The sequence below is a fragment of the Phascolarctos cinereus genome, unplaced genomic scaffold, assembly GCF_003287225.1.
Source record: "Phascolarctos cinereus isolate Bilbo 61053 unplaced genomic scaffold, phaCin_HiC Scaffold_726;HRSCAF=1367, whole genome shotgun sequence".
Taxonomy (NCBI): domain Eukaryota; kingdom Metazoa; phylum Chordata; class Mammalia; order Diprotodontia; family Phascolarctidae; genus Phascolarctos; species Phascolarctos cinereus.
Genome location: NW_027556098.1, coordinates 39,901,098 through 39,910,876, shown reverse-complemented (window position 1 = coordinate 39,910,876; position 9,779 = coordinate 39,901,098). Strand labels below are relative to the sequence as shown.

Here is a 9,779-nt window from a genome sequence, read left to right as displayed (position 1 = left end):
TGGTCAGACATGTGCTTTAGGAAGATTGCTTTGAAACTAAGAGAGATTTGAGGCTAGGAGGTCAATCAAAAGGCTGCTGCAGCCTAGGTTTGGGTGATAAGGGCCTGCAGGAGACTAGAAGCAGTGTCAAATGAGATAAGGGGGAGCTAGGAGAGATGTTACAAAAGGTAGTCAATAGGCCTGGGCCACAAATTGGATATGGATGATGAGAAAGACCAAGGAGTTGTGGATGACACCTAGGTTGGGAACTTTGTTTTCTGGGAAGATGGTAGTACCAAGGACAGTTATAGGGAAGTTAGGAAGAGATAATTCATTTTTGGACGTGTTGAGTTTTAAGATGTCCACAGGATATTCAGCTGTCCAGTAGGCAGCTAGAGATTCAAGACTAGAGGTCAGGAGAGAGAGTTGGGCTAGGTAAGTAAGGAGACTGAGGAGTGATCAGACAGGAAGAGAACCAGAATAGAGCAGTGTTATAAAAGCCTAGACTATCAGAGAGAAGATGGTGATTAACAGTGTAAGAAGCTACAGAAAGGTTAAGAAGGATGACTGGAGAAAAGGCTATTCGATTTAGCAATCACTGAGAATTTTGGAGACAGCGGTTTTGGTTGAATGATAAGTGTGGAAGCCATTGATTATAGACAGCCTTCTCAACGAGTTTAGCCACAAAAAAGAGGAGAAATACAGGATAATAGCAGGATCAAGTGAGTTTTGGGGGGATCAGGCAGATAAGGGCATTTTTTGTAGGTACTAAGGAAGTGACTAGAGACTGAAGATTAGAGAGTGGCCTCTTAAGCCATAATTTTTATGTTGATAAATTTTATCAATATTATTAAATACATTATGAAAATATGTAGAATATATAAGAAGATTTAGTTAAGAGAACATGGGGGGGGCAGCTAGATATTTTATCCTATTACATACTTTTTTTGTGTGTGAGGCAATTGGGGTTAAGTGACTTGCCCAGAGTCACACAGCTAGTGATATGTGTCTGAGGTCACATTTGAACTCAGATCCTCCTGACTCCAGAGCCAGTGCTCTATCCACTGTGCCACCTAGCTTCCCCCCATTATATACTTTAAAAAAAATTTTATTGATAGCTTTTTTAACATCAGATTTTCTCCCATATCCCTTCCCCCTCCCTCTCTAAGAGTAATGCCATATAACAAATAATATGTTTAAAGAAAGGGAAAAGAAAAATCAGCAAAAGTCTGAAAAATATGTGCATTGTACCTCACCCATGATTTCCCACCTCTTCAAAGGAGTGATGCAAGTATCTTTTCATGTCTCTTCTTTGGAGCCATGATTTGGTTTGTTTTGTTTTTGAGACTAAGGTCACTTGACCAAGGACTAACCATTTTTTCTGATCCTCACAACCTCCCAAACTTCTCCAAAATAGGTATTATATGCAAGAACTAAGGCAATTCAGTTTTCTCCACTGTCTCAGACTTCAAAACCCCTGAAGAAATTAAAAATCCAGTGAACTAGCCTAATAATACCCAACTTTTAACATGATCACTCAGCACCACTTTCCCCACTGCCACAATGATACGGTTTCAGGAATCCATCCAGCCACCCAGTGCTTCAGAGATCTAAGGGAGAAATCTCCTTAGGCTGAGACAGCAGTAAGAAGCATGGTATCACTGTGCAGCAATAGCCCTCTGTGTCACAACAGTGCTTGGTGCTGCAACAGCACTCAGCCAGAGAATTGAGGAGTAGAGGGAAATGGGGCAGGACAGGTATGTGTGGCTGCGTGGCACTCTATTAAACCAGAAGGAAAGAGCCCATCATCCAGCTGGGTCCAATTTTTCCCCCAGATGTTACTTGGGGCAGAGAGCAAAGCTGGTGAACCAGCAATTGCCTAGCATGGGAGGAGACTGAGACGGTTTTGAAATCTTGCCCCCAAGGAAACAGCCATCCAAAGGGAGGGAATCAGAAAGTAATAGGGGAAAATAAGGGGAAAAGGTTAAATTATCAAGGATCTCAAGAGAATTAAACCTCAAAGAGTAGCAGAATTTATGGCTGAATAGTAAAAATAACTGGTGGAATAGAAAAAATTGAATCCATGGTAGCAAGTTTCACCAAAGAAACAAAAGAAAATAACTGAATGGGAATACAAATACATAGAAGAAATGGACAATCTGGAGGAAGAGAAGCATAAGGCAATAACATTAGAAGAAAGCATGATATCTATACAAGTAAAACATTGATCTCGAAGACAGGATGTGTAGAGACAAGTTAAGGACTGCTAGAAGAATATGACAAGTCAAAAAAACCTGAACACACAATGCAAGAAAATTGCCTGGAACTTCTGAGCACAGAAAACAAAGCACCAATTGAAAGAATCAATAGATTGTCTCCAGAAAAACAGACAACCCCAAAACAAACAGTCTATGCTGCCAATTCCAAGACAGTGGAGTGGTTAAATGTAATTTAATGGACAGTTTCACTGACAAATTCTGTAATTGAACAGGAAGAAGACCTTCAAGTAAAAAGAAAAGGACATTCAAACAACATGAGATTATTCTGAACCCACTAAAAACCCCAGAAGGGAATGGAATAATAATGTGTGCAGAGGAGCTCAAAATGCAATCCATAGTGACTTCCCTTGCAAATCTGAGCCTAATCATTAATCAATAAAAGAGGTATTCAAAACATTCTTACATTCCTTTTTTTTTTTTTGCTTTTTGGTGAGGCAGTCTGGGTTAAGTGACTTGCCCAGGGTCACAGGGCTAGTAGATGTCAAGTGTCTGAGGCCAGATTTGAACTCAGATCCTCCTGCCTGACTCCAAGGCTGGAGCTCTGTCCACTGTGCCACCTAGCTGTCCCCTCAAAACATTCTTAGAAAGAAAACCAGACCTAAATAACTTGTTAGTGTCTCAAACATCCCAGACAATAAAGCAAAGTTATCACTATAGCAAAAAGCCCTCTGTGCAGCAACATCCCTCTATGTTTTCTAGGCTGGAAATGCAGATGCTATTCACTGACTTGATGGCACTACTAATGAACACGAAAATTTTGGCCTATGTTTCTGACATGGGCTGGTTCACTCCTGTTTGCAGCCTGTTTGCATTTCTCCCCTTCTTCATAATAGACATGACCAAAACAGTATTATTTATGGCTCCTATTCTCTCTTTTCAAGTTTTCTTAACCAGTATTCTACATTAGGAAATTATTAATTAAATGTTACAATGGCAATAGTAGCTTTTTGTATAGTTGAGAAAAATGTAAACACTAATTTTTAAAAATAACATTTGCAAATATGCTCAAAATAAACTTAGAAAATGTTTAGCATGATATATACCTATGTTAAGTAACTGTAAAACTAATCAAGTAATATGGATAATATCAAAGGAAAATATTCTTGTACATTTTCGAGTTTCATTTTATATTCTCGTAATTCTATTTTTATTTCCAAAATATATATATATCAATCTTTTTTTTTTCCTATCTACCCTCAGGGCCTCTTTTAATACATATCAGTCTGAAAAAACAAATATTAAGCCTTCTAAACAAAACGTCACATGTCAACTAGAGCTTTCCCTTTATAATGAAGTTCAAAGATCTAGCAAAAAGTACACAGTTGTATGTCTGTGTTCATATCTTTTAATGTTGCTTCATAAATAACTGATCAGTTGATATGCATGTCACATAAGAAGTTAACAGAGCTTTATAAAGAGAGATCCACTGAGAAGACATTCAATTCACTCTTGTTCCTGTGCATGGAAAGCAGATTCTTCTTAAAAGTTCTTGTTATCTTTGTTGATTTTCTGTGAATCTCATCAGGGTGCTGCAGGAATATAAGGTCATTATATGACTGGCTGATTCCAAGATCTTTCCGATGATGCCATGGATGGAAAACTTTTGCTCCCTTTCTTAAATTTCCACCTAGAAACAGCAAAAAGTGTTTTTATTTATGTGGCCATTGAGACAGACCTAAAATATGAATCTCTTTTTCAATGGAAGCTGAAATAGGAATAAAATAGCTTTAAAGAAAAGATTAGCATGTCTACTGAATTTACTACTTACCTATATGCATATGTTCTGGTATAGGTTTAACTTAGGCCAGTCTTCCTTTAGCTTGAGTCCAACATTGGAACAAATGAGATACTTGTAACTCATTTAACAATTAACAAAGGGAAATTTAATTAGCCATAGCCAAGGAAGGATATTCAACAAGTATATGCATTAAAGACAACTGGAGATGATTTGGCTGAGCAAAGCTGAGTGGTCAATTAGCCAAGTATAAGCTACTCCTGGCTATTTTTTTTACCTTTAGCCTCCAAAGACAGATAATTGTCAAGAACTGTTTTAATGCCTATTAAGGAAAAACCTGCTTACCTTGTATGGGAGCAGAGGGTTAGGAGATTCCTCTGACCATACTACACAACCACTTCTGGTATTGGATAAGCAAAAAGTGTGTGTGTGGGGGGGGGATTCCGTGATGAAAAATAATATAAAAAGGAGAACAATAATCTTAAGATATCATTGTCAAATATTTTTAAATTTTGCATCTGTAAATATCAGTGTGTATATGATTATGTGTGTGTGTATTCTGCCTTTAGAGTATTTACAACTATAGTACTAATAGTACCCTATGGGGCACTAAAAGGCCCTGGGCTTTCCCATGCCTTCCCTGGGGCACCCGGCCCTTCCCAGTTCCTTGCATTATGGCTTTGACCCTGCCCCAAACTCCAGTTCTCTGTTACCTCTAACTAGCCCTTCATTGTCTGTTACCTCTGGATTGCCCCTGGCCACTTCCCCCCCTTAATTCCACCTAGACTCCTGTTACTTCCCTGTCACCCCAAGACTATTTGGCCACTCCTACATCACATCCAGATCTTCCCACAGTCTTCTATATAAAAGGTCCATCTTGCCTCCGTTAAAGGGCTCAGATTCCTTAAGAGTCTGGCCTGCTTATCAATACAAGTGTCACCAAATAGCACAGATTCTTAAAACCTTGCCCACTTCAATCGGTGTTTTAATAAACCCTGTTTCTGACTGAAAGAAGGCTTGAGTCGAATTCATTTGAGGCAAGACCCACTTCTGCCCTTGAATTTCAGGGTTCCCAATGATGAGGTTGGGATCTGGACCCCAGAAAGGAAAAACTCTGGACTTTCCCACATGGCCAACTCTCTAGAGTTTGTCTTACCTCCCTCTGGCCCCAGGCCACTTCCCACCCTTAATCCTATCTAGGCTCCCTTCCTCCTTGGCCACCTGGTCCAGGTCCCTGGAATTCTATTACCTCATAGACTACCTGGCCACTCCTAGATCCCTCCCATAGTCTTTCTGTATATAAAGTCCGGCTTGTCTCCATTAAGGTGCTCAGATTGTTCTAATCTAGCCAAAGGCTTAAATTCTTAAAAATCTACCCACTGGTCAGATTCTTATAATCCAGCCAATAGTTTATTAATGTTCAGACTCCTTAAGAGTCTGCCTAATATGGCGGATGTTCTAATAAACCTTGCCTTTGGTTGAAAGAAGGCTTGGGTCAAATTCTTTTGGACAGGACCTGCGTATTGTGATTTTGGGGTTCTAGCACCCCTGAACTCCTAAACCTCAACATTTTGGTAGCCCATATGGGGAAACTGCCTAACCCCCAGTTCTTCTTCAGCCAAGACTGGAAGGTATGTAAGCCCCAGCTTCCCCTTTTACTTGCTGTACAATTGAGGTTGCTCTCCAAGCACCAAGGCTCAGAGGTGCTTTTCAGGCAGACAGTTCGAGGCTGTCTCGAACTCAGCCTGATGCTCCCAGACTTTCGGTCCACTGGGCTGGTTCGAGGCCATGAACCTGGGTAGACCTTCAGCAGCACAGAGGACAAGGACCAATGCCGTATCCAGAAGTGTATGCCCAATTCTGTCAATTCTCTCTGTGCTAGTGAGTTGGGGAAAATTGCAGTTGCTTTTTGGTTCCCTGAGGCTTACTTACTCCCTTCTACACTCCTGAATCCTCCTTCATGGAGGTTACAGGGAAAAGTTAGAACAGCTAAAAATATCTTGGCACATTCTGGAGCCTTTATGATTGATCATTAAGGAGTTTTGAAACTCCTCCTTACAACCCTGGTCACTCCTTTCTCCCACTCCCTGCCCTCGAGTCAAGAGGGTATCTATTAACCCCTCTCATAGAAGAGTTTCACCCTTTACCCTTTGCCTTTGATTTTACCCTCCCCAACCTGGGAAAGGAAGGAGGAGGGAGGGGCAGCAGATACAGCATAGGACCCCCTGGCAACGGCCTCCGGCCCTAGGGCAACCTTTGCCTGGAAGCATCACCCAGGTTCAGCACGTCCTGCTCGTGGTAATGAAGCTAGCCTCTGAACTTGGGTAAGCATGCCTTTTAAACTTGTAGTTTTAACTGTTAATGATGAGATGCTGATTCTCTGTGTAAAGTAATTTGGAAACACATTTAACAAAACCAAAGTCACCTGATTGGTAATGGGTTTATTTCAAGTTTGAAATTCTGAAGCAACTTTTCATAATTTGGTTACTGCTAAAATAAGTTGGCTATTGTTGGTTATTGTTTTAATGTGTAAACCAGCCAAAAAGGCTTATTTGGGTTATGTATGGCTTGCTGAGAATTTGCATGTGTACAGAAATCTCTAATGATTGACTTTTTACACCAGGACAAATTTAAGTTTGAGATGTAGATCCTGGAAAGGTTTTTCCTAAACTGTGATTAGTGAAACTTGTTGTTTGAGGTAAAAGCTCATAGGATTTTATTTTGAGTTGTTTGATGGATCACAATCCATTCATGATCAATAATCTACTATCTGAGAAAAATGCCACAAACTACTCAGAGAGAATGTGATACTGGTGGGAAGTCAGCATTGGGAAAAACTGAGAGGACAATTTTAACCTCAGTCTAAGATGGGATCCTCCTGGCTCAGTTTCCCTATTATGTTCCTTTGAAAAGAAATGTTACCCACCTGGTTATTCTTGAGTCTGGCTATGAGGTGGATTTGATGCTGCATGGTTGGAAAACTGAATTTTCTGAATCCAAACAGAGCTAAGGATGTTTTATCCTGTCATTTGGGCCCTGCAGTCTTTTCTGTCAGATTTGTGTCTTCCAGACTACAGGCCATTCACCTACAGTCAGTAGCAAACAGTGGGTACCAGCCAGTGTCCTCCCATCATTCCCTGGATGCATCCTGTGCTCGGTTCCAGTCAACCTCCTCTTTGGGACCCCCTCAAGGTAGGGACAGCTATGTCCCTTGCCAGCAGGAAGAAATTTCAGAAGCCAAGACCTTCGCCCCTTACCCCAAAAGAATTTGTGCCCCATTTATTTGAGAGGGGAATCATGAGGATGGGGTCTGGACCTCAAAAAGGTTTAAAAACCCTGGACTTTTCCACATGGTCAAATCTGTGGCATTCACCTGAGGCTATAACCCTATCAACTAGCCTTTCCTTGTGGCTATACCCAATCTCCCAATTCTATTCTGTTACCTTCTGATTGCCCCTGGCCACTTCCCACCCTTAATCCTATCTTGACTCTATTCTCCCTTTGCCAAGTAGTCCAGGTCCCAGGCATTCTGTTCACACCCCCCCTTACTGGCCACTCCCATCCAGATCTTCCTTAGACTCCTCCTCCAGTCACTCCAAACTACTTGGCCATTCCTAGATTCCTCCCAGTCTTTCTATATATAAGGTCCATCTTGTCTCCATTAAGGTGTTCAGATTCTTAAAATCTAGCCAAATGCTGAGATTCTTAAAATCCAGTCACTGCTCAGATTCTTAAGATCTGGCCTGCTTACATTAGCAATACAACTGCTTAGATTCCTTAAGAGTCTACCCAATATGATGGATGTTCTAATAAACCTTGTCTTTGGCTAAAAAAAAGGGGGGGGAAAGAGAAGCAATATAAGGACACTCTCAAGGTCTTTCTGAAGAATTTTGGAATCAATTGTGAGACATGGGAGTCACTGGCACAGGGCGGCCCAGCATTGCATGCCAGCATCAAAGAAGGGACTGTGCTCTATGAGTGAAGCAGAATTGCAGTAGCTCAAAAGAAATGTGAGATGTCCAAACTTAGAGACATCTCCACTCCAAATGTTCATGTAGACTTATTTGTGCCTGACCTGTGGTAGAGCCTTCCAAGCTTATATTGGTCTGATAAGTCATAGTTCAGACACACTGTACCTTGACCCCAACATAATTAAATCATTTTGATCCTCTTCAAGCATGAAGGACAACAACCAACCAAGTGCTGGGGAGCCCAAGGAGGGGTCCGGGCATGGCAAGGGGTTATTATAGAGGAGGGGGGGGCAGAGGACAGGAGTACAATTCTCCAAAGGCCAGGCTGAAAGTAGAGGGGATTGGAACATCCTGTGGTTTGACCACATAGATTCTTTCGCATAACAACCCAAAGTCCATAAAGAAAGCCTGGGAATCTCAGGAGGGAAGAGTTAAGTATTTACAAAATAATCAGGCTGGAGCTGGTCAGCCTCAGGTAATTCATGGGTCTGGGAAAGGGGACAATGTCTGCTACAATCAGCTTCTATCTGCTCAACTGGGTTTGGTTCCGCCCCCCCCCCCAGCAGAGGGGAATCAGGTTCAGCAAAAGGGGAAAATAAAGGGAAGAAAAACAAATTACCAAAGATCTCAGAGGAAAGAAAGCCCAAAGTCCTTAACCATAAGCAGAGAAATCAAAAGAAAAAAGATTAACAGCAGAAGAAAATAAGGCTTGCAGGTCTACTAAAAGAGTTCCAGCATCTGTGAATAAATATTGCAAAACAAAGGAAAATCAGCCAACATTTGATGAGACACACACAGTGGAATTTGAGAAATTGGAACCTCAATACACTTTTCCTGAGTATTTTAAAAGAGAAGTGAGAATTGTAAGAGCAGAATTTGTGGCCTGCACAGTAAAAATTAGTTGGCAAAATAGGAAAACTTGAATTTGGGATGGCACATCTCAACAAAGGAACAAAAAAGACAACAGCTGGGTGGGAATACAAATACACAGAAGGACAATCTAGAAGAAAAATAAAAAAGCAATAACATTAAAAGAAAAAAAATGCTTTCTATCCTAACAAAACATTGATCTTAAAGATAGGATATGTAGAGATAAGAAACATAAGTCTCCCAGAAGAAGGCTAAAAAAAAAACAACACACACAAACATAATGAAAGAAATGATACAAGAAAATTGCCCAGAACTTCTGAATACAGAAAATGAAATAACAATCAAAAGAATTCATATATTTCCTCCAGGAAAAATAAAAACCAAATAAACAAAAACACAAAGTTATGAACTGCAAGAGGCTTTAGTGGTTAAATTTATCAATTGAATTCAAAAACAAGTTCAGTAAAGGACTGGGAGAACTATTGTCAAATACTAGGGAAAGGAAATTTGAATAACATAACACAATATGACACTATTCTACACCCACCACGTGGGAAGGAATGGAATGTGTTCCAAAAAAGCAGTGAAGTACAAGGTACAGACCAGGGTGACCTATCCTGCAAATCTGAGCTTAAAAATAAATTTAAAAAGATGGATGTTCAAAAATAAAGAGAATTGTGAAACATTCTTAAAAACAAGTCCTGAAAAGATCATTTGCTTCTTGAATACCCCAGATGACAACAAGGCAAGATAAAGGGAACACATACAGCAACCAATCACAGCAACAGCAAGGTAAAGAGGAAAGAGGATTTTTTTTCCCTAAATGTACACAAGGAGGCAGGGGTGGAAGCAGAAGTTTAGAGGTGGGCCTGGGGCATTGTGCACAGACACCCAGACTACAGGTGAATCTATGTTTTCTGTGGTACAGCATTACAAATTAGGAGA

At 40.6% G+C, this 9,779-nt stretch overlaps 1 protein-coding gene across 3 annotated transcripts in view; it reads right to left on the bottom strand.

Annotated features, from left to right (window-relative positions):
• Positions 1-3,801: 3,801 nt before the first annotated feature.
• The window catches only part of C2CD2 (C2 calcium dependent domain containing 2), a 114,621-nt gene continuing 108,643 nt past the window's right edge, over positions 3,802-9,779 (bottom strand). For 2 of the 3 annotated variants that reach the window (XR_013482840.1, XR_013482841.1), the window contains exon 15: positions 3,802-3,885. The gene's annotated coding sequence lies outside the window, so the exon portion shown is untranslated. The remainder of the gene's footprint in view (positions 3,886-9,779) is intronic. The other variant, XM_078146474.1, reaches the window with a different exon arrangement.